Source organism: Chenopodium album, chromosome 9 (genome assembly GCF_948465745.1).
Source record: "Chenopodium album chromosome 9, dcCheAlbu1.1, whole genome shotgun sequence".
In the NCBI taxonomy this organism is placed as follows: domain Eukaryota; kingdom Viridiplantae; phylum Streptophyta; class Magnoliopsida; order Caryophyllales; family Amaranthaceae; genus Chenopodium; species Chenopodium album.
In genome coordinates, this window is record NC_137842.1 from 30,742,821 (window position 1) to 30,768,349 (window position 25,529).

A 25,529-nucleotide genomic window follows, 5' to 3' on the forward strand; every position below is an offset into this window, starting at 1 on the left:
TCCAAGACTTGTGAAATAGAAAGAATGCGCATAACCTGACACATGGGGGCTCCACTATCCACAAGAAAAAAATATAAATGAGATATTTATGCCATTCGAGCTACTTTCGGGAATTGCCTAAGCTACAAATGGTTTACGTAGATCTCGAGCCTTACAATTTTCAAATGCATCACAATGATTTAATGATCATTTTTTTCCTTTGAAAACTAAGTTTGCAACTGAACTTTGCCATTAAACAGGTTACATACTCGAGACATTTTAAAGTTCAACTTCAAAAACTAATCTTAGTGCGCAATTGTTGTTTCAATACTTCAATTTACACTAGGGATTAGAGAGTATGACTAGTATAGAGCAAAAGAAACAAAATCATGATACATACTTGCTCATATGAAAGTTTAGTACTCAATCATTCATCATGAATATTGTATCAAGACACTTCATTAACATAAGACAAACAGCTTCATGAGTTAGAATGTAAACAAAAGACTCCTAAATTCTAAATTAAGGAGGCTTCATTTAAAATTATTATGCATTGTTGCACACATTAGTTCGCAAGGAGGATAACATCTACTTTCTCGAGCTTCAAAGCTGTGACAAAATTTGAACTCAAAAGAAAGAATTCAAAAGTAGCAAGAATAGACGAAATATAACCAAGACCCTAGTTTTTTCAATGAATTACCAACATTACTAGATGTAGCAATGAATTACCAACATTACTAGACGTAGAAAATTTCTTTGTTAAAACTATGAATGGTCAAAAAACGGTTTAAACACACTAGTTTAATTGTTTCCAAGGCCCTAGTTGTTATCATAATAAGACTAAACACAGGATTTATAGACCCATTTTAAGCAATATGTAAGGGTTTAATTATTGACAACAAGCAAATCATTGAAGTCACCCAACACTGGGGGCTACAACATTCGAAAATGTAAAATGGGGGCTTATGAACTCGAAATATAACCAAGCTACAATAGTTCGATGATCTCTTCATGAATTTCCTAGACTATCTAGTTTTCTGCAAATCTTGAAATCACGGTTTTATAAGTGAATAATAATACCCATCGGTTATTATTATAATTGATAAAGCCAATTTTGCATCTTACGCATACATACATACATACATACATATATATATATATATATATATATATATATATATATATATATATATATATATATATATATATATATGAGTCACAAGAACAAATTCATGCTAAAATATAAGTTCAAATTTTCGTTTATAATTTTAATGCATAATTGTTGCTCTAAACACTTCAATTTACATTAAAATTAACAAGTATAGTCTATGTGAACAAAAAAGAGAGAAATATAGATCAAGCACAAAGTCAAATTAGAATGAAAAAAAAAACATATATATGCTTGACATGCTCATATAGGATCAATACTTTTCACTTCACATGAAATTTTTTGCAATATATTGCTTAAGCATGTCACCACAACAAACAAACAAATTCATGACAACAACTCGAATCGAAAACCCCTACTTTTGTTAGGATTCTTCATTCGATTTCTCCATTTTATTGACCAAGATCAAAGTCTTGTAGAATAAAAGGAGAAAGATTTACTTTCCTTAGCTTCATACGACAACAAAAATGGAAAAAGATCAAAATTAGAGAAAGAGGAGAATAAGAGAGAGAGCTGCAGATCGCGCTTCTTCAAATCCTTTTACTAATTCAAATGTGTTTCTCGCAATTCATTAAGTTGCGCGTGGCATCCCAGTGCGACTTAGTTTCTTGCGCGCGCCTGGCCAGCACGACTTACTATGTTGCGCACGGACAATGATCACTTAAAAGACCAGTACTCAGATTTCAATCCGTTTAGAATTTTTCCCAACAGTTTTGTATGTTGTTAAACGTAATAACGCTCGAATTATCGAAATCTTTTAAAATTGCTTTGCATCCTGTAGTTTCTTTTCTTCTTTGATATTTTTGTATTATTTTGCATGCACATCGTGCTTTGTGCCTTCCCTAAGCATACGTTTTGAACGTTTTTCGTAAGAGTGTCTTAAGACGTTCCGTGGTGGTGCTTTACGTAAAAGCACCTATAGACAGGTTTTTTAATTTACTGTACTGACGTTATAAATGTCCGGCTTTTCTTCTTTTTTCATGTCCGAAGCAAAAAGGAAGGCGTTGTCAAGCAGCGTAAAAATGCCAAAGGCGTATCGTACGGCGGATGTAATACCCTGTATTTTTATACGTATTTTATTTAAAATATGTATTTTATAAGGGTATTTAAATAATTTTACTATTTTAATTACGATGTTTTAATTATTTATCCCATGTAAGTTGGGAATATTTTATTAAAGGAAAGTTTATTTAATTAATTATTTAATAGAAGTTAGGGTTTTATTTTAAGAAATTATCATTTTAACAAGTTTTAGTAGGGAAGGGATTAGGAAAAACTAAAGGAGGAAAGTTTAGGGTAAAAGGGGTGATAGAGAAGGGGTATAAATATCCCTCTTATGAGGCAATTCAACTTTGCCCAGAGTGGAGAAAACCCAAGGTAAACTTCTCTCCCTTTTCTCTTTATTTTCTTATTTCTTTTTCTTTTTCTCTCTCCTTCCCTTCCCCTTCTTGTTGCGCACCACCACCACCGGTGGGCCGCCGACCACCAGCACCAGCCGGCAGCAGCGGCGACCACCGGCGCCGGCAGCAGCCGGATGTGGCGCCGGCCTGCTGTCAGCAGTCACATCCTTCGAAAAAAAAAAGTTTTAAAAATAAAATCTTTCTTACCCAAATCTAATCTAGGCTTTAATCTAATTGTAAATTATGAGTTTGGAGATTTAATTTTGATGTTTAGTTATTGTAATCTTGTTAATTAATGTTCAGATTTGGTTTTTAATTAAAAAGCCCCAATTTTGGAAACCCTAGGTTCTTGATTCATTTGTTATTAAGAATTATGATGTATAATGGGGTAGACCTTTGTTTTAAGTGTTTTAAAGCTTAATTACAGCAAGTTTTAATTATAATAAAGTGCTAGAATTTTATGTAGAACACTTAATATTATGTTTCTTGAAGAAATTATAATTACCCATTAATTGGGACTTAATTATGGTGTTTTAAATATAATTTCAGCTTACTTTAATTAAATTATGAGGGGTTTTAAAATAATATATATTGCTGGAAATTTGTTTTGAGTGGATATTAATACTCTATTATGAATTTAATGTGTAGGAGACTTTGAAGTAAGCAATTTCTACTAGTCGTGCCAATTTTAAAATCGTACTCAAGGTACGTACGCGTACTTAGCATATTTTGATGATGTAAAATCATGTTAGGCTTGATTTCAATCAATTACAAGTAGTATCATGCTAAGTTTTATGTATGGAATTGTGAGTTAATGGTGTTGGTGATTGAATTGTGAAGCATGAATTATTTGTGATGGTTTATGAATTGGAAAATTATATTTTGGGCATGTTGTGTTTGAACCACACTTTTATTTATGGCATTGTTAGAATGCATGATTAATTAAACTACATGTTTAATTATGTTTGAAGTATTGAAAAGGAATTTTATTACGGTTCAAATAATTTTTATTCATGCTTTAAGCATGAGGAAGGAGCTATATAAGTGTCTATGTACACAAGGAATAAATTGTATGTTGGTGCCTTTGTGCATTTAAGGTGTTTTTAACACCGAGGGATAGGATTTTTGGCGCATTATGCGTTTAAGGTGTCTTTGACACTAAGGTAGAATTAAAAAGGGTTCAACATTAAATAATATGTGGTCACTAATTATTCAAGAATTAATTTGGTATGTTGGTTGATTGAAGAATTATTGTTGATTGTTTTATTATGCTTTGAGAGTCATCACCAAGTCCAATACAAGGTAAATAACGTAAAATGAAAGAGATTACGCACCAAAACTCTTGGAACGTATATACCTTGAGTATGAACAATGGGGGGATTTATGGGGTTTTATATATAACCATAACTTCTAATGGAGTACAAGACGCTGTACATTCCTTTTTATTTATTATTATGGGCAAGAATTCCGCCACCTTTGAGTGGTTTTGTTGCTGGCATGGTTAGCTCCCGTGTCAGTTAACCTCAATTTATTTGGGGGAGGATAGTTGGAAACCCGTTCGATGCGTAATCAACTCTAAATGAATTATTTAGTGTCTAGTCATTGTGTTTTGTTGATTAATGTGTATTCTTGTAAACAGGTGCAATGAGGTAATTGTGTCGATAGGTGAAAGCATGTTAGTGTGTTTAATTTACGCTTATGTACTCAACTTTGTTGATTGTGTGTGCTTGTGTGTTTGGCCATGTCTTTACCTTGGCCCTATGATGACCCATTTTTAATGGGGAGTAGTGGAAACAAGTAGAGGTAAACTTTCCAAGTATTGAACCATAATCATGATGGGGCATGAGAGAAGAGTGAATCTTGCTAGCTTTCATTAGGTTACGATGTGTTTTATGCTTTATTTTTTTATGACATATTTTATGTGGACTAACACAAAGGTTTGGTTTTGGAACGGTTTTTAATAAGGGCCTTTAATGGTTCCAAGTTGTAGTTTGATTTTATTTGACTTTGTTTGTTTGGTTTTAAACTTTACTTTCGTTTGGTTGACTTTTGAGTTGACTTGTTTAAACGGTTTTTAATTTTGAGTCTTCCGCTATGTATCTTTGATAATTTCCTTAGCCGTTTTCACGGTGGCGGTAATGTCTTAGATATTCCTAAATCGTATTTTAAAGAGTAGAATGGATATTTAAAGGAAAGAAATTTCTAGGGTGTTACAAAGTGGTATCTGGGAGCTTAGGTTGAGATTTTAAATTACCACTAACCCGAAAACGTTTTTCTTACTGTGATTTAAACTTGGCCAAGTGTTAATTTAATTATGTAACGTTAATTGTCCCAATTTTATTTTATTTTTTTTTATATACATATATATATATATATTTTTTAAATAAAAAAAATAAATAAGGGGCCGAAATTTTTTTTTAATTATTTATTTATTTTATTTTGGTCCAATTTTTTTTATGGGACACTCGAATTTTTTTTAGTGTCGGAATTTTTTTTTTTAGGGCCGAAATTTTGGCCCTCTTCTCATTAAATTCAAAAAAAAAAAAATTTGAAGGGTAAATATAGATTTTTTTTTTTTTTAATGTATTGCAGGAAGCAAGGATTGAGGTAAGAATTATGTGTTAAAAGCTTTTATTAACATGTTGGTGAGCTTGGGTAGGAAAAAGAAAGGGCATATAGGCTAGAATTTAATTTATTCCTTATGTGCATAAATTTATTTTGAGTGTTCAAGCATGTTGTTTGACTAGATGTTTGTTGATGAAAGCATGAAATATGTGTATTGTTCTATGTGATCCTTCGAAATTGTATGATTGAACACTGAACTTAATTTCCTACAAGACTGTATTATTTATTTTATTTCTTTTTGGGAAGGGAATTCTTTTCTAAGCCTTTTCTCTACAGGATGCCACTCTTTCCTAGCAAATTTACACAAATGGGATCTCTTGTAAAGAAACATAATGAACACCCCTATGACTTTGTAGAAAAGATCAGATACTTTTGTTCCTACATGAGCAATGTCTTACGAGACAGAGTTTATAACACCCCTGATCGTATTTCGGCTATGATTGACCATTGTCTTCCAGAGGAGCCCCCTTACATTGCTGTCAAACAGAGATTTTCTGATTTTTACCTTCCAGGAGACGTTCCGATTTACCATAAATACAAAGACTATTATGGTCAGTGGTATCCAGACTATATTTTCTTAACTAAATATCTCGTAAGAGTGGAGAAAGCTCATTGTCAGCACTTAAATCTTCCCTACCCTGACTACTACTATGATAACCTAGTAGGGAACAATCCTCCTCCTAATCAACAATCAGGAAATTCTTCTTCTTCTTCGTCAGGGGGTGGTCAGGCAGAAAATGGAGAACAACAAGAGGGAGATTGTTCACTTATGGAGATTTCAGATCCTAATCCACCTACAACTCCAATAATAATAGACATTTCATCGGATGAGGAGGAAGAAGGGGAGTTTGTACAAGTAGAACCTGAACCTGAGTCACCTGAACCAATGGAGGAGTCAAATGATTCTAATTTCGATCTTTCAAGCTACAAATAATCCACTGACAAAAGGGACAACGTTCGAAAGGATTAGATCTTATAACTTTCCTCGTCATGAATTCATAGTCTTTTTTTAAGTTATTGTTATTTCAGTTTTAAATCAATAAGTGGCATGACCACACAAGTTTCTAGAAAACAATTTTTATTTTAGTAATTTCAGTCTATTTTAATTAATAAGACCTTATTTATTTCCTTGTCAATTTTTTTTATTTAAATAAATAAATTCTTTTGTTTTCCGAATCTCCCATTTCACTTCACTATTCCAATAACCAAAATCCCAAGGAACTTAATTCCAACTAATATTTCTAAGATATGGGCATCTATGGGAATTATTTTTTTTTATCTATGTGATGCTTTATTAAATGTTTGGTTGGTTAGCAATCAATAATTGATTGATAAAGCTACAAATTAAGGGAATTCTTAGCTTTCGCTATCCCAAATTGTTAGCTTCAAATTTTACTGTGAATGTTTAAAGAGTGCTAAGTAATAGATGAGTGTATGTCTTGAAAGCTAAACATAGCCATTTCTAATATAAACCCTTGTCCTCAATTCAGGAGAAGCAAAATGGCAGGGGGAAGAGGTTCTGGTAATGGTGGAAACGATTTGAATGAAGTAGTAAGGCAATTGGCAGCAGTTGCCCAACAATTGGCAAGAAACTCAACTGGTAATGGGGATGCTCAAGGAGAGCTCTTTAAGAAGGTGGCACAAAGTAAGCCACCAACATATCAAGGCGAGCCTGACCCTATTATATTGGAAAACTGGTTGAGGGAATTTGAGAAACTATTTGGAGTTGTGAGATGCCCTGAAAATTCGAAAGTGAGTTGTGCTACTTACTATCTGAGGGGTGAAGCTGACCTTTGGTGGCAACAAAACGAGACTACCATTAGAGCGCTACCTGGGTTCAATTGGACAAAATTCCAAGAGAAAGTGAGAGACAAGTTTTATCCTAGCTTTTTGCAGAAGCAGAAAGCTGAGGAATTCTCAAACCTTAAGATGGACAGGATGTCACTTATGGACTACTACACCAAGTTTATTGAGTTGTCCCGTTTGCTGAAGGGTTTGTCTCTACGGAGAAAGCAAAAGCTAGGAAGTTTGAGAGTGGCATAACTACTGATTAGCAGTTAAAGCTGTGCGGGCAAGTATTTGAGACCCTGGATTAAGTATATGGGAGGGTCGCACACCTTTATGCTTTGGAAGAAAAGAAGAAGAAGGAGTTAGCTGAAATAGAAGGGAGAGAGAAGAGGAAGGAAGTAGGGCAAGTTTCTGGAAACCAACAGGGAACCCAGAATGGTTTTAAGAAGCAGAAGTACCACCATAACAATAACTTTCACAACAATAATAACTTCTAGGGTAATAACCGTCAAGGAAATCGTAACAACAATGGAGGGACTAGAAACAATAACCAGGGGAATAACAAGAATGGGAGAATTTATTTTTGCAAGAGGTGTAGGAATAACCACCCTGGAAAGGATTGCGAGGGCAATTTGGTCGCTTGTCGTGTTTGTAATAAACTTGGGCATAGGGAATATGAGTGTTTCTCCAAGAATAGCAATGGGAACAGGCAAAACAACAATAATTCAGGAGGAAACCAGAGGAATTTCCAAGGAAACAACAACAACTTTACTGGGAACAAGGGAGTGCAACAGAATGGGGCAAAGAACAGTAACACCGCCAGTGGGAATAGCCAACAGAAGGGTGGAACTGCAGGGAAACTGAATGTTCTGATTAAGCATGAGGCGGATGCCACGAAAGATGTTACCACTGGTACTTTTTCTATTAACCCTATTCCTGTTAAAGTATTGTTTGATTCTGGTGCAACTTTTTCTTTTGTTTCTAAGGGTATTGTTTCAAAACTTAAAGACTGGTTAAAGACAGTAGAGGTAGTAGATTTACCCATAACCAGTCCGACGGGTGGGGTAGTGAGATGTACCAAAACCTTTAGAAATGTGTCTTTAGAAATAGAAGGAAAGATATTCCCGTCTGAACTTATTGAGTTTGGGTTGAGCGAATTTGATCTTATTTTGGGAATGGACTGGTTGAGTAAGTATAATGCTCAGATTAGTTGTAGATCACAGAAAGTGAAGATGGTCACAAGCGGAAATGAATCAGTGACTTACTGGATGAACGGTAAAACCAAGTGCCCAAGGGTAATATCAGTGCTAAAATTAGCAAAATACAAGAAGAAGGGACATCCAGTATATTTCTATAGTGTTAGGAATATGAACCATGAACAAGTGACAAATCCAGAAAATATGGAAGTAGTCAAAGAATTCCTGGATGTATTTCCGGAGGAGATCCCTGGAATGCCACCTAAGAGGGCAATCGACTTTACCATAGATTTAGTTCTTGGAACAGCCCTAATATCCAAGGCACCATATCGAATGACACCTGCAGAAATGAGTGAATTAAAGGAGCAATTGCAAGATTTATTGGATAAGGGATACATTAGACCAACTGCTTCTTCTTGGGGAGCACCAGTTCTATTCGTGAAAAAGAAGGATGGAAGTATGAGGTTGTGCATTGACTACAGGGAACTAAATAAAGTAACCATAAAGAATAAGTATCCCTTACCAAGAATCGATGATTTGTTTGACCAACTAAAGGGTGCCACTGTGTTTTCAAAGATCGACTTGAGATCTGGGTATCACCAATTGAGGATTGCCGACGAAGACATTCCAAAAACCGCATTTAGGACAAGATATGGACACTACGAGTTTACAGTTATGCCTTTTGGATTGACTAATGCTCCAGCAATATTTATGGATTTGATGAATAGGGTATTTCATCAATTTATGGATAAGTTTGTAGTCGTGTTCATAGATGACATACTGGTGTACTCAAAGAGTAAGGAAGAGCACACAGAACACCTAAGGGCAATTCTACAAACACTAAGAGAAAACCACCTCTACGCAAAATTCTTTAAGTGTGAGTTTTGGTTGGAAAAGGTAGCCTTCTTGGGACATTTCGTTTCAAAATACGGAGTAGAGGTAGATCCAGCCAAAATAGAAGCTGTTAAGAGTTGGCCTACACCCAAGACAGTATCTGATGTGCGAAGTTTCTTAGGTTTAGCAGGGTATTATAGGTGTTTTGTCAAGGATTTTTCCAAGATTGCTAAACCTATGACCACCTTGATGAAGAAGGATAAGAAGTTTGAGTGGGACGATAAATGTGAAGAAGCGTTCCAACTCTTGAAACAAAAACTAATTACAGCACCAGTACTTACACTTCCGGATGATAGTGGACTGTATGATGTGTACATCGATGCATCAAAGAATGGTTAAGGGTGCGTGCTTATGCAAAATGGGAAGGTGATTTCATATGCATCGAGGCATTTAAAGACCCACGAAGTAAACTATCCAACCCATGATTTGGAATTAGCTGCAATCATTTTTGCACTAAAAATTTGGCGCCATTATTTGTATGGAGTGAAATGTACAATTTACACAGATCATAAAAGCTTAAAGTACATTTTCACCCAAAAGGACTTGAACTCTCGTCAACGGAGATGGTTAGAGTATTTGACAGATTATGATTTAGACATACAATACCACGAAGGGAAAGCGAATGTGGTTGCGGACGCTCTAAGTCGTAAAACTAGTCATGTAATCAACTCGTTAGTAGTGGCTAATGAATTATGTAGAGAAATGATGAAATTGAATCTAGAGGTTGTATAATGGGGAGTACCAGTGGGTATTCTTGCGATTCTAAGCATCTAACCAACAATATTTGACGAGATTCGAGCCAACCAAGAGGGAGATGTAAAGTTGGATAGGATTCGCGAGAAAATTAAGCAGGGAAAGACTACATACTTCAAGATTCACGAAGATGGGAGTTTGAGGTACTAAGATCGACGGTGCGTACCACAGAAATGTGAGGAAGTGAAGAGAAAGTTGATGGAAGAAGGCCACTATACACCTTACTCTGTACACCTGGGAGGAGACAAGCTATATAAGGATTTGAAGAAGATGTTTTGGTGGCCTAGAATGAAAAACAAGGTTGCTGAGTTTGTGGCAAAGTCTTTAACATGTCAAAAGGTGAAGATAGAGCACAGGAGGGCTCAAGGGACGGTGTAGTCATTAGAAATTCCAGGATGGAAGTGGGATTGCATTTCAATGGATTTTGTGACTTGCCTACCTAAGTCAAAGAGTCGAAATGATACCATTTGGGTAGTGGTGGATAGACTTACGAAATCAGCAGTGTTTATACCAATGAAAGAAACTTGAAAGATAGAGAAACTTGCGAAAGCTTACATCAAACTTGTTCTGAGGTTACATGGGGTTCCAAAAGATATTGTATCTGACAGAGATTCCAGGTTTCTCTTAAAATTCTTGAAAAGTGTACCAGAAAATTTTGGTACAATACTTAAGATGAGTACGGCATTTCACCCTGCCACAGATGGGAAAACTGAGAGAACCATTCAAACCTTGGAGGACATGTTGAGAGCTTGTGTAATAGACTTCCAGGGAGGTTGGGAAGATAGTTTATATTTAATTGAATTTTCCTACAATAATAGTTACCATGCAAGCATATGAATGGCACCATTTGAGGCTTTGTATGGGAGGAAATGTCATAGTCCAATTTTGTTGGAACGACATTAGTGAAACTATGATCCTAGGGCCTAAAATGATTGAAGATACAGTTAAACAAGTAAGGGAAATTCAAGCTAAAATTCAAGCAGCTCAAGATCGCCAAAAGAGCTATGCAGACTCGAAGCAAAGGGAAGAAGAGTTCGAAATTGGTGATATAGTGTTGTTGAAGGTGTCACCAATGGAAGGAGTGATGAGATTTGGAAATAAAGGAAAGCTCAGTCCAAAATACATTGGTCCATATGAAATACTACAAAGAATAGGCAAAGTAGCTTATAGGTTAGCCTTACCTATGGAGCTTAGTAAAGTACATGATGTATTTCATGTGTCCCAACTGCGAAGGTACATTCCTGATAAATCCCATGTGCTACAACCTGAAACCATTGAGTTAGATCAAAGCTTAACTTATGAAGAGAGACCTGTCAAGATTCTTGACAGTAAAGTGCGTAGTACACGCAATAAGAATGTTAACATTGTGAAAGTACATTGGTCTAACCAAGAATATGAGGAAGCCACTTGGGAGGCAGAAGATGAAATGAAAAAGAAATTATCGGATCTGTTTCAGGTATGTTGAGTTACGGGGGCGTAACTCGTTTTCTTTAAGGGGGGGTAGAATGCGATAGAATTTCGCGCTTTTTCCCTATATTTTACATATTTTTGGTGCTTTTTGCACAAATTCTATTATTTATTTTGAGTATTAGTGCTCTCAAAGAGACATAAAGGAGTAAAATAATGAAAAGAAGTACACCAATACTATACATAAAAAGGAAAAGTTTAGAATTTTGTTTTCCAAGTTTTGGGACGAAACTTGTTTTAAAGGGGGTAGACTGTAATAGCCAGTATTTTTATACGTATTTTATTTAAAATATGTATTTTATAAGGGTATTTAAATAATTTAAGTATTTTAAAATATGATACTTTAATTATTTATCCCATGTAAGTTAGGAATATTTTATTAAAGGAAAGTTTGTTTAATTAATTATTTAATAGAAGTTGGGGTTTTATTTTAAGAAATTATGATTTTAACAAGTTTTAGTAGGGAAGGGATTAGGAAAAACTAAAGGAGGAAAGTTTAGGGTAAAAGAGGTGATAGAGAAGGGGTATAAATATCCCTCTTATGAGGCAATTCAACTTTGCCCAGAGTGAAGAAAACCCAAGGTAAACTTCTCTCCCTTTTCTCTTTATTTTCTTATTTCTTTTTCTTTTTCTCTCTCCTTCCCTTCCCCTTCTTGTTGCGCACCACCACCACCGGCAACCACCACCACCAGTGGGCCGTCGACCACCAGCACCAGCTGGCAGCAGCGGTGACCACCGGCGTTGGCAACAGCCGGCAGTGGCGCCGGCCTACTGTCGGCAGTCACATCCTTCGAAAAAAAAAGTTTTAAAAATCAAATCTTTCTTACCCAAATCTAATCTATGCTTTAATCTCATTGTATATTATGAGTTTGGAGATTTAATTTTGATGTTTGGTTATTGTAATCATGTTAATTAATTTTAAGATTTGGTTTTTAATTAAAAAGCCCAAAATTTTAAAACCGTAGGTTCTTGATTCATGAGTTATTGAAGGATTATGATGTATAATGGGGTAGACCTTTGTTTTAAGTGTTTTAAAGCTTAATTACAGCAATTTTTAATTATAATAAAGTGCTGGAATTTTATGTAGAACACTTAATATTATGTTTTTTGAAGAAATTTTAATTACCCATTAATTGGGACTTTATTATGGTGTTTTAAATATAATTTCAGCTTACTTTAATTAAATTATGAGGGGTTTTAAAATAGTATATATTGCTGGAAATTTGTTTAGAGTGGATATTAATACTCTATTATAAATTTAATGTGTAGGAAACTTTGAAGTAAGCAATTTCTACTAGTCGTGCCAATTTTAAAATGGTACTCAAGGTACGTACGCGTACTTAGCATATTTTGATGATGTAGAATCATGCTAGGCTTGATTTAAAGCAATTACAAGTAGTATCATGCTAAGGTTTATGTATGGAATTGTGAATTAATGGTGTTGGTGATTGAATTGTGAAGCATGAATTATTTGTGATGGTTTATGAATTGGAAAATTATATTTTGGGCATGTTGTGTTTGAACCACAATTTTATTTATGGCATTGTTAGAATGCATGATTAATTAAACTACATGTTTAATTATGTTTGGAGTATTAAAAAGGAATTTTATTATGGTTCAAATAATTTTTATTGATGCTTTAAGCATGAGGAAGGAGCTATTTAAGAGTCTATATACACAAGGAACAAATTGTATGTTGGTGCCTTTGTGCACTTAAGTTGTTTTTAACACCGAGGGATAGGATTTTTGGCGCATTATGCGTTTAAGGTGTCTTTGACACTGAGGTAGAATTAAAAAGGGTTCAACATTAAATAATATGTGGTCACTAATTATTCAAGAATTAATTTGGTATGTTGGCTGCTTGAATAATTATTGTTGATTGTTTTATTATGCTTTGAGAGTCATCACCAAGTCCAATAAAAGGTAAATAACGTAAAGTGAAAGAGATTACGCACCAAAACTCTTGGAACTTATATACCTTGAGTATGAACAATGGGGGGAGTTATGGGGTTTTATATTTAACCATAACTTCTAATGGAGTACAGGACGTTGTACATTCCTTTTTATTTATTATTATGCGCAGGAATTCCGCCACCTTTGAGTGGTTTTGTCGTTGGCACGGTTAGCTCCCGTGTCAGTTAACCTCAATTTATTTGGGGGAGGATAGTTGGAAACCCATTCGATGCGTAATCAACGCTAAATGAATTATTTAGTGTCTAGTCATTGTGTTTTGTTGATTGATGTGTGTGCTTGTAAACAGGTGCAATGAGGTAAGTGTGTCGATAGGTGAAAGCATGTTAGTGTGTTTAATTTACGCTTATGTACTCAGCTTTGCTGATTGTGTGTGTTTGTGTGTTTGGCCATGTCTTTACCTTATCCCTATGATGACCCATTTTTAATGGAGTGTAGTGGAAACAAGTAGAGATAAACTTTTCAGGTATTGAAGCATAATCATGATGGGGCATGAGAGAAGAGTGAATCTTGCTAGCTTTCATTAGGTTACGATGTGTTTTATGATTTATTTATTTATGACATATTTTATGTGGACTAACACAAAGGTTTGGTTTTGGAACGGTTTTGAATAAGAACCTTTAATGGTTCCAAGTTGTAGTTTGATTTTATTTGACTTTGTTTGTTTGGTTTTAAACTTTACTTTCGTTTGGTTGACTTTTGAGTTGACTTGTTTAAACGGTTTTTAATTTTGAGTCTTCCGATGTGTATCTTTGATAATTACCTTAGCCGTTTTCACGGTGGCGGTAATGTCTTAGATATTCCTAAATTGTATTTTAAAGAGTAGAATGGATATTTAAAGGAAAGGAATTTCTAGGGTGTTACAACGGAAAATTGTACGGCGTAGGTGTTGCGTAAAATTTTACTTAAACCCAAGCTTTGCGAGATCTACTTCTCGGCACTAAAAGGTAGAGGATTACTTTAGGCGTTAGCTCATGAGTCGACAGGCGCTTCGAACCATCAGGAACAGACACTTCTTGATTGGAAGCAAATACGGTAGTTAGTGAGCTTACTAGCTTACTGCACAGTTAGGGTGTCTGTCCACCCCTTGTATATAGAAGCGACGAGACGATGTCGCGCCTATGTAGTCACGTGCCCCCAGTCCTAAGACACATGTATTCTTCTTAGTCATCTTTTGGACAAAACTGTTGAGAGAGTTGTTGACTTTCTTCCTGCTCACTGGATTTTGATATGTGGCTCTAGTCCTGAGACATGTATTTCTATTTTATGGACATCCGGCTCGAATACTGGACCATTTTGGCTCGAATGCCGAAAACCCCTTTTTCATCTTTTTACTTTGTTAAAGTCAGCCTAAAGTTTCAATGACATATCGTGGGACTTTAGACCAACGATGACATGATTGAGAGGAAATCATCCCCTTTACTCCTTTTTTAAACCGATCTCTTCTCATAACTTGACATCACCTAAAACACCTTTACTTGTAAAAGTATTCTACAAATTCAAAGGATCAATCTAGATTCTTTAGTGAGTTGAGACTATAGATAACTTTTTCTAGCCTTAATAGCTACTTGTTTCAAACACTTAGCGAATAAAGGATCGTTTCGACATCCTTAACATTTCTAAAAGATTCACTATTCTTTGAGAGATTTGCAGAATAAGTCTCGGATTTATTTCCTTGACTATTTTTATCATCATCTATTCTAGACTCGATCAAAGTGGGGGCTAACTATAGACACCTACTTTTGGCCTCTTGTCAGGAAAGGAAGTGCGATGATGTTACAAAAATCCGTTCTTCATGTTAGATCAAAGTTGAAATGTTTATGGACTGTGAAAAGAATTATAAACTAAGTTAAAACCCATATTTGAGACCTAATTTATCTTAGATCCTTGTCTGATTACTAATTAGGCCGAAAACATGTCAACATATGTTGAATCTTGAATAATAACGGACCCAAATGCGTCAAATGCAATGATTGGATCCAATGGAACCTACATTGTTGAAAAACCGAGCTAGAAAGATGAAACAAACATACAATTCCCATAAAAGGCCTATAAATATGGATAGAACTTTAAAATATCTTTCTAATGGTATATTATAAGCCCAATTTCGAGCCAAAATGAAGAAATTATTATCAAAACACTAAAATTGGGCCCTAAAACCGACACCCTTGCACTCTAACGGCCATAACTTTTTATCCATACTATATTTTAACCTAATTCCAACGGAATTAGAAATTATAAATTCACTGATTTTCAATGATATCTCACACGCCTTAATCCAACTTCGGAATCAAAAGTTAAGGAAGTTTTAGAAATGCGTTTTCGTATAAGGAAAACCGCAAAACAGCGCAACTCAATCAGTTGCGTGCGCCTGGCGTAGCGACTCATTGAGATGAGCGCGACACCTAGCGTGACTCATAGAGTTGCGTGTGCCACCTGATGGCGCGTATATTAAACCCTAAAGCTAGATCCCTACGCCTATAAATAGAGGTCTTCGTTCAGCATTACGGGGACCGAAAATTCAGAATAAAACCAAGTATTCTCAAAACTCTAATCTCTCAACTTCTCTTACTATCATACTAATTTTTCTTCTCTCTTCCCTAATAATTTCCAACCCTAATTGAATCCATTGATTTCCTTAGAGGTACAAAGAAGAAAAAAAATTCTAAAAACGCATTAAACGGAGATTTAACATAAAAGAAGAACGGTTAGTTTCCTAAGCACTTAGATAAATCACTTTTCCTTTATTGTTTAAATAACTTTAATTGAATAAATAGTGTTCTTTGATCACTTTAAACAAAATTTTAATTAATTAATTCACATAGTACTCTTTAATTAATCAAGACTATAATTTGAATAATTAATTGTTGTTTTACCACTTAAGACAAGGCGAATATTGTTTATTTATTGTTCTTTCACGAATATTGATTAAATAAGAATAATGACTTTTGTAATGTAATTCCTACATGATTAATGCGTGTAAGTAAAATTAAATAACTTAGTTTTAGGTATTGCGTTACATATATTGTTTGGTGATAAAATTGTGAAAAAGGAAGAGCTAGTAGAGGCCGCACTAGGGCTAGAATAGCGATTCCTCCATAAAAGGAACGTTATTTTAGTACCCTCCGCCCGAACTCTTTTCTGGTTTATGTAGACCAATTTGGGCATGGGTAAACTTACGATTCATGCTAGTTCCTAAATGATTAATGCGTGTAAATAAAATTAAATAACTTAGTTTTAGGTATCGCGTTACATATATTGTTTGGTGATGAAATTGTGAAAAAGTAAGAGCTAGTAGAGGTTGCAGTAGGGCTAGAATAGCGATTCCTCCATAAAAGGAACGTTATTTTAGTACCCTCCCTCCCGAACTCATTTCTGGTTTATGTAGACTAATTTGGGCATGGGTAAACTTACGATTCATGCTAATATCCCATGAACTCCACATGGGAAAAAGGCACGAACGAGGTTTATGAGTTTTCCTAAAACTCATTGACGACTCCCTACTTGTTTCTTATAAAAAAGCGTGATGACAAGATCAATTCTAATTCAAGGTCCCCCAAATAGTCAGGAATTCAATCCTACTACACCTTAACAAGTGTAAAGTCCTAGGCTTTTAAAGGGTCAATGGGCATCTAAGGAAGCATCCCCTTACGAAGGGAAAACCCTCCTTATAGTATCGTGTTTCATATATTTTTTTGGGATGAAATTGTAAAAAAGGAAGAGCTAGTAGAGGCCGCAGTAGGGCTAAAATATTGATTCTCCTGTAAAGGGAACATTATTTTAGTACCCTAGTTCCCGAACTTATTTCTGGTTTATGTAGACAAATTTGGGCATGGGTAAACTTATGATTTGTGCTAAATATCCCACGAACTCCACATGGGAGAAAGGCATGAAAGAGGTTTATGGGTTTTCTCAAAACTCATTGGCGACTCCTACTTGTTTCTTACAAAAAAGTGTGATGATAAAATCAATTCTAATTCAAGGTCCCCAAAATAGTCAGGAATTTGAATCCTAATACACCTTAACAAGTGTAAAAATTTTAAATAGCCACGGGCATCTAAGGAAGGACCCCCTACGATGGGATCATCCTCCTTACAGTGGCGACTCCAATGGGGACTAAATTGCCTTGGAATCTAAGGAAGGACCCCCTACGATTAGTTCTTAGTTATGGTCCAAGGTTTCCAACACCAGGTTGCCTATGGGTTATAATGGGAATTAACTTGGATAATCTCTATTTAGAAACAGAGACTTGAACACATAATATCTTCCTTTTGTACAAAAGTAAAAACCAAACAAACAACAATGAATCATGCATAATCATAACACCTTTTAACCTTTGGGGATTGGCTCATTGACTAGAGGCTGCCAACACTAGGCTTCTATCCCGAAATCAATATCAATCATCCCACCCATATTGTCAACAAAATGTTGAGAGAGCAATGTCATGAGTCAAGACGTTGAGTGATTGATTTGTACATTGTTTCTTAGGATATGGTACCCTTGGACACCCAAGCCACTGACCTTAAAATGGCATTATGTATATCTTGGCTTATGGTATGCTTACATGATTACGTGACTATATGCGACGTGTTAGGATAGTTTTCTCTCTTTTCTTTAGTTTGGTGACTCCGTAATTTAGAGTCATATTTAAAGGGTAACATAAAAAAAAAATCAAAAAAAAATGATGGCAAATATATTAAAAAAAAAAAGCACTCAAATAAAAACAATCTTTATGAGCAGGTGGCGCTCGCAACTCAATGAGTTGCGCGACCCCAGCCAGAGCAAGTGATTCGGACGCGCGCGCCTACTGTTACAAGCCATTTTGATTTTTGCGAAAACAAATTGGCTCGTTCAAACAATATCTTCATTGAAGAATTGTTTAAAAGTGATGTTATCCACTTGAATATATTTTGCGTTCTTTCTCCTTTTTTCTAAAATCAAGCGTATAGATTTACTTATCCTTTCGTACTTCTTTTAGGGTCGGTTTTCAAGTTTTGGAATGAAGATTCCCGGGGGCTCGTATTCTACGTTTACCATCAAACAATCCACCCCTTGCAAACCACCTTCCCTCGGAAACTAATCCTAGTCAAACAACAATGTCAACCATCGATTAACTCCAAGAAGAGATTGCTCGCTTGAAAGAAGAAAAGGCTCAAGAGGCCGAGGAAAGAAGAATTAAGAAACTTGAAAAGGCTGAAAAAAAAATGCCGAGACTCTAGCCTTGCAACAACATATGGAACAATTATCTGTCAAAGAAAATTCGTTAGAGAAGCTTTTTCTTCGTTCCACCATGGGGAACAAGTACTTCGACGCAGAACAGTTTGCTCCTCCCCAAGGACTTGCTTTACCGGAAAAGTTCATAGCTACAGACTTGCCAATATTTAAGGTGACCAATAATCCACAAAACCATTCACTACCACAAAAAATAGAATATAAAACGCAAGATATAGAACGGTTAACTTAGATAGGCGATCTCTAGGATTATATACAACGCCTATCTAAGTTAACCGTTCTATTTGATATATTTATTTATTTATATTAAAGTGTTAATTTACTATATAGAACGCTTTCTTAGATAACCGTTCTATTTGATTTTAACATTAAAAAAAAAAAAAAAAAAAAAAAAAAAAAAAAAAAACCACTAGGAAAACCCTATTCCCTATGGGCCGGTTTGAACGCCCATCTTATATGCTCTAATCCTCTACAGCCGTTCATGGCTTCCCCTTTCCTCTCTTCAAAACTTTTCCTTTTTCTCTTTCTTTCTTTCTCCTTCTCCTCTACTCAGATGTGTTTTAGAGCCTTAATAAAAGCTATCTCCTCTCCTTCACCTTCTCTAATTGCAGAACACCCGTCTCCTCAACAACCTTATTTTGGAGATTCAACAACAATGGCTGCCTAAGTTTAGTGTCAAGCTGTTGTAAGTCTACCTACCTCCTCTGCACTCCATCAAGATTTCTTCACTGTCATTGGTTATCACCGAAAATTTTTGTTTCCCTCGCGATAACCAATGATTTCATTAAGCAATAGGTTAACTTCTCTCTCCGCTCTTTGATTCCATATAAGCATTGATTTTCATTTGAATCTATGATTGTGAAGGTTGTGATTTTAGGAAGGATTTTATAGTTCATTGTTAACTTATCATGTATTCCTAGACCTATTATTATCTTTTGCTTTTCATTTTTGTTGATTGTTCATCCGATTAATGTGAGATTTTATGAATTAAGTTAATGATTTTTTTTTTGTTTTTGTTGATTAATTTTGAAATGATGTTAAAGATCTTCAATTTTGTGTTTAGTTGTTAACTATTATTGTGATTGTTCATCTGATTGAATATATATTGTTGTTAAACATGCATGTTTTATTTTTATTGTCAATGTCTCGCTCTTATGGACTTATAACTTTTTTTTTGTTTATTTCAACAGATTAATCGGATATAAAGGAGAAGAAATTCTTGAACCTCTTCATCGATTCGTTTTCCAGTATCATATTCTTCAATTTTGCACTGCTTAAATTGTATCAAAAGTACATGAGATGTAATTAATTAAATACAAAGGATAAATAAAGTTTTTTTTTATTTGGTATTTGACTTCATCTTTTACAGTTTCAATTTAAGTTGATTTATTGATTTATGAATCATGATGTAGATTAGTAGATATACAACCTCCGTAATTTGTGCAAAATTAATAATACGATAATTTAAAAAAAAAAAAACAAAGAGAACGGTTATCTTAGTCAACCGTTCTCTTTTGTATTGATTTTTTATTAAGCGTATGGAAGAGAATATAGAGCTGTTATCTCACATAACCGTTCTCTTTTCTCTTTCATATAGAACGCCTCTTCCACACGTTCTATAAGCTTTACACATCGCTTAGCAGAATAACGCCTCTGAGACGTTCTATAAGGCCTATTTCGACAGTTCTCTATTCCCTTTTTTGTAGTAGTGATTTAATGTGTCTTACTGGCACCATGGCATTAAAGGGAGTTGATCCTAAGCTTTATGCTTTGACTTTCCCTTTATCTCTAGACCCAACCGCGAGAGAGTGGTACTATGGGCTAGATCCAAAGTTCAAAGCAACATGGGAAGCTGTGGTTTTGGCTTTCATTACCCAATATGAGAGTAACGTAGAGTTCAAATCGACTCTACGTGAACTTGAAATGCTTAAGCAAGGTGACGATGAAGGTTTCTTTACTTTCTATGGTAAATGGTGAGAAAAAGGCTGCTCACCTTGCCTAAAGGCTACCTGAACTTGAGTTAGTACAAAATTTCATTGACAAATGTCTTGAAAAGTACAACAAACATCTACGTTACCTTGGTTTAGACACTTTTCAAAAGGTCTATTCTGTGGCTACTAGGATTGAAGATGATCTTATTAAAGAAAAAGCAAACAAACCTTATCATCATCAACCTAGGAATAACTACAAAACGGGGAATGATAGTACTTCATCCTCTATTAATGTATTTGCGACTTCCACGCAATATAATAACAGTAATGATCCATGAAGAAGATGGACAAAAGAAAGAAAATTTACACCATTTCCTGTGAGCTATAAAGAATTATAAGAAAAATTAAGCGAAGAAGGCCTACTTACACCAGCAGAGCCAACACCACCCCCTCAACTAGAAAAAAGGTACGCTCAATGGGATGGTAGTGCTGATTGTGCTTATCATAGCGGTGTTGGGCATGATACCGAATGTTACTATGTCTTAAAACATAAAGTACAAGATCTAGTGGACGATGGAAGAATTCCCACGCCTAAACCTAACAACGATGTATCCCCACTAGGGGTATTTCACATTCATGAAGACCATATGGGAAATGATACCTTCAATCCTTCGGACTATATCACACCTATAGGGAAACCTCTAACCACAACGCTCATAGGGACAACTAATGAAGTGTATGGATTATGGGCCGACGACTTTCAAGATTTATATGTCTCTAAGTATGCCGCCGTCCCACCTCCGTCTTGTCTCCAAAGTGAGACAAATGGAACGCTTGATTGGGATAATTTCTTGGGGAAGTCACAAGACTTATCAAATCTCTCCTTGGATGAACAATGGCATCAAGCACAACTCATGGAGCATCTTGAAATGGAGGCTCATTCAAAGCCTCTAGAAGAAATTTGGTACACGAGTCCTATAACTAACCCAAACAACATAGATCATCTAACTCCTTCTAGGAGAGTTTATCAAGCACCACCAAAATGAATCTTCGACCGCATAAAATCAAACTCAGGGTCGAGTACAAAACCCATTACCACCTCAATTTGAGGTGGAAGATCTATTGGTCAAACAACTTCGCCAATCTAAAGCGAATGTTAGTATTTGGGAACTCCTAAGCACTTCTAAAGAACATAAAAATTCCCTTATGAAATCTCTAACGCCTTTGTCTATAAGTACAGACAAAACCCCCCTAGGATCTTTTTAGCTTGCTTACTAGCGAGAAATCCGACAAGTTAATTATTTTCACTAATGATGATTTGCCTTCAATCGACACTACCCACAACAATGCATAATACTTAACTGTGGGGTGCAAAGGGTATACTATCCCTCTCACTTTAGTAGACAATGGGTTAGCTGTAAACGTATGCCCATTACAAACAGCAAAATATCTAGGACTTAATACAAAAAAAGATTTTCATTCAACAACGCAAAGCATTAGGGCCTACGACAACTTGAGGAGATCGGTGTGTGGAACTGTTAAGCTACCAGTCACCACAGGCCCTATTCAAAAGATGGTTGAATTCCATGTCATGGATATTAAACCCACATTCAACCTTCTACTTGGACATTCTTGGATACATGAGCTTGGTGCAATACCATCTTCACTTCATCAAATGATTAGGTTGAACTATCAAGGGCTTCCTATGCCTATACATGCTTCTCCTCTCAAAATAGTTATAAATGACCAATCACTTCTAGAAATAAACCATGATAATGATGAAGGGGACATGTGGGGATTTTCCGCCAAGCCAATTTGCACAATCAAAATGGAAGAGAGCCTTGAAGAATCATTCAAGCTTGATCCATACTCCACCCGGATAATAAACAACATCTTGTTTAAGAACAGTTACCTTCCGGGGATGCCTTTGGGAATAGGAATGAAGAAATCTCTTTACTTCCTATCCCAAAGAAAATTCGCTCCTTTGGATTGGGATACAAACCAACCAAAGAAGAACTAGAGTCTCACGATGCTAAAAACAAAGCACGTAGAGACAATAATAAAAAGGGGATAATCACTTTGCTCCCATCTTTCGAACAAACCCTTAATGGACAATTCATTAGGGAGGGAGAAGATTACCCTTGCTATGACTTTCCAGAACCTTTAATTTTGGGAGGAATCAAGAAGTCGGGATTTGATATATTTCATGATTGCTTCTTCGTGAATGAAGATCTTGAAATTATTGAATCAAAACACCGATCCCTAGTGTGCTATGAAAAGCAAGCATTCAGCTTGCTATTTGGACTAGAGCAAAACAATGTTGCTACCATGACTAATCAAAATGCCATCCATGATGAAGCTTTTAACCATACCTTGTTGATCAATTCTAGACTTATTAGGGAAAGGTGGAATTAGAAAAGAAAGGAAAAAAGAGGTTACAAAATCTTGTCCTTGAAGCTCGCCTTATGTCTTTTTCTTGATCATCAGCAGGAATTCTTGCTAGCAAGAGGCCCAATGGGATCTTGTTTTCTTCTATGAGATCTTGAGTTAGATTTTGAAATCTTTAAGGAGGGTGATCCCATCGTAAGGGGGTCTTCCCTATGATGCCCATGGCCGTTTAAAATCCTAGGACATTACACTTGTTAGGGTGTAGTAGGATTTGAATTCCTGACTGTTTGGGGGACCTTAAATTAGAATTGATTCTATCATTATGCTTTTTTATGAGAAACAAGTAGGAGTCGACAATGAGTTTTAGGAAAACTCATGAACCTCGTTCCATCCTTTCTTCCATGTGGAGTTCATGGATTAATTAGCACGAATCGTAAGTTTACCCATGCCCAAATTGGTCTACATAAACCAAAAATGAGTTCGGGAGCAAGGGTACTAAAATAGCATTCCCTTTACGGGGAACCGCTATCCTAGGCCCTAGTGCGGCCTCTACTAGCTCTTCCTTTTGTACAATTTCATCACCAAACAATATATGCAACGCGATACCTAGGGATGGCAACGGGCCGGATCTGGGCCGGATCCTAATGGATCCAGATCCAGATCCGTTTTTCTGCCTAAGATCCATATCTAACCTGGATCCGTTGGGTATAAAAAACTGAGGATCCATATCCAGATCCGTCGGGTCCTATGGATCCGGATCCAAAACGGGTCCAAAATAAATCTAGTAATAAATTAAATAAGTAAAAAAATTAAACCAAAAATGACTTTATTTTACGAATTTCACTATGCTTAATTAGCTATACGAGTATATTTCAATAAATAAACAATTCTATCAACAATATAATCTAATTCACATTTATCAAACATCCAACTTATAATCAAAGGAACAGTTGTACTGTACAATTTAGCATATGTAGTTCCTTGAAATAGTATAGTCACAAACTCATAACTTGTAACAAATTCATGACTATCAAAAAGGAAAAAGTAGTCGTGACAGCCATCATCGGCAAACCGGCATAGCAAAACTAGTGTTGGAAGCAGCAACATCCGAGTGAAGAGTCAGCATCCGAGTGAATAGTCACCACTTGGAGTGCTTAATACGGAGAGCTACAATCGCTGCTTGTTGCGGTTAATATATATCCGAGTGAAGAGCCACCACTTGGAGTGCTTGCTGGTGTCAAATCGTTCAATTTAATCGCCGATGGGTTAGGGTTTAGGGGTAGAGAAAGAAAATTAGAGGTAGAGAAAGAGTGTGCTAGATTTAGTTTGGTTTTAGAGAGATGTAATTAGTGTTAAGGAGAGTCAATGAGTGTAGTCCGTGAGGTTTGTGGGCTTGTAGGCTGGGCCTTAGGGTATGGTTTCGATCAGAATTATTTCTTATTTTTAAGAACAAAACGGGTAAACGGATCTGGATCCTGGTCCAATATTTGGATCCGGATCCAGATCTTTTTTTCATAGCAGGATCCGGATCCGACCCGAATCCCGGATCCGTCGGGTCTAAAATTTTAAGATTCATATCCGTAAAAACAGATATGGATCCACGGATTCGGGTCGGATACAGATCTATTGACATCCCTAGCGATACCTACAACTAAGTTAGTTGATTTTTTTTACAAACGTTAATTCACGTAGGAATTACATTGCAACGTCGTTATTCTTTATTTAATCAATGTCGTAAAAAGAACAAGAAAATAATCAATATTCGCCTTGGCTTAAGTGATCAACCAACAATTAATTATCCAATTCTAATCTTTATTTAAAAGAAGATACTACGTAGAATTAATTAATTAGTCCTTTTAAGATGATCAAAATACACTAATTAATTAATTAAAGTTCTTTTAAACAAGAAAATAAATATGATTAATCTAAGTGCTCGGGAATTTACCACTTCTCTTTACTAGATCTCCGTTTAGAACACTTATGGATACCTTCTTGTTGGGGAACCTCCACCGTAGTAACAAAATATCAAGGGGTGCGTGTTTAGGACAAGAGGGGTTAAGTAGCACAAGTTCACAAGTACTCCGTCAGTGTTTTAGGTTATTTTTCTGTCTGTTTAAGCCTCGGATTAAGCCTCTATTTGTAGGGAATGGGAAGATTTAGGGCTTTGAGCATTTTTCCGCAGAAGGTGTCGCGCGCATCAGGAATAGTTGCGCGCGGCATCTCAGCGCAAGTGATTGAGTTGTGCTGTTATCGGCAGCGCAACTTGGTGTCTTGCGCGCGACATTATGGTAAGACTCGGTTCTATATTTTTGTAAAATTCCGAATCTTCTTCGAGCGCATCTCTAGAGGTCGCGCTAAGTGTCGCGCGCAACTTAATTAGTTGCGCGCGACTGCCCTGCGCGATTGATTGAGATACACGCAGATTTTCCCGCGGCGGCATTAAAATTTAACCTAGGCGCTCCTAAATCCGTCATTATTGGGTTTTAAGCATAGGCTTAAGCCTAATATTGATCGAATTTATTTAATTGGACCTTGTTTAGCTTTGTTCATTAGTTTGGGCTAGTTTTTTGTGTGTTTTGTGGCTTAACCAATTTTTTATAAGCATTCTCCACTTCAATCCAACACGAAGATGGTTTTATTTATCGTCATTTCACTTCCTGTCGGGACAAGAAGCCAAAAGTAGAAGTCTACAATTAGCACCCACTTTGATGGAGTCTAGAATAGACGATGATCAAAG

General features: G+C 35.9%; 1 long non-coding RNA gene and 1 pseudogene across 1 annotated transcript; both read left to right on the plus strand.

The window, feature by feature from the left end:
• The first annotated feature begins 8,900 nt into the window (after nucleotides 1-8,900).
• LOC145557581 (putative mitochondrial protein AtMg00860 pseudogene) lies at nucleotides 8,901-9,389 on the plus strand (annotated as a pseudogene).
• Nucleotides 9,390-18,962: 9,573 nt separating this feature from the next.
• LOC145559700 (uncharacterized) lies at nucleotides 18,963-19,822 on the plus strand. Its single transcript, XR_014092881.1, has 2 exons — nucleotides 18,963-19,268; nucleotides 19,664-19,822. It is a non-coding gene; the product is annotated as an uncharacterized LOC145559700 (long non-coding RNA).
• Nucleotides 19,823-25,529: the final 5,707 nt, after the last annotated feature.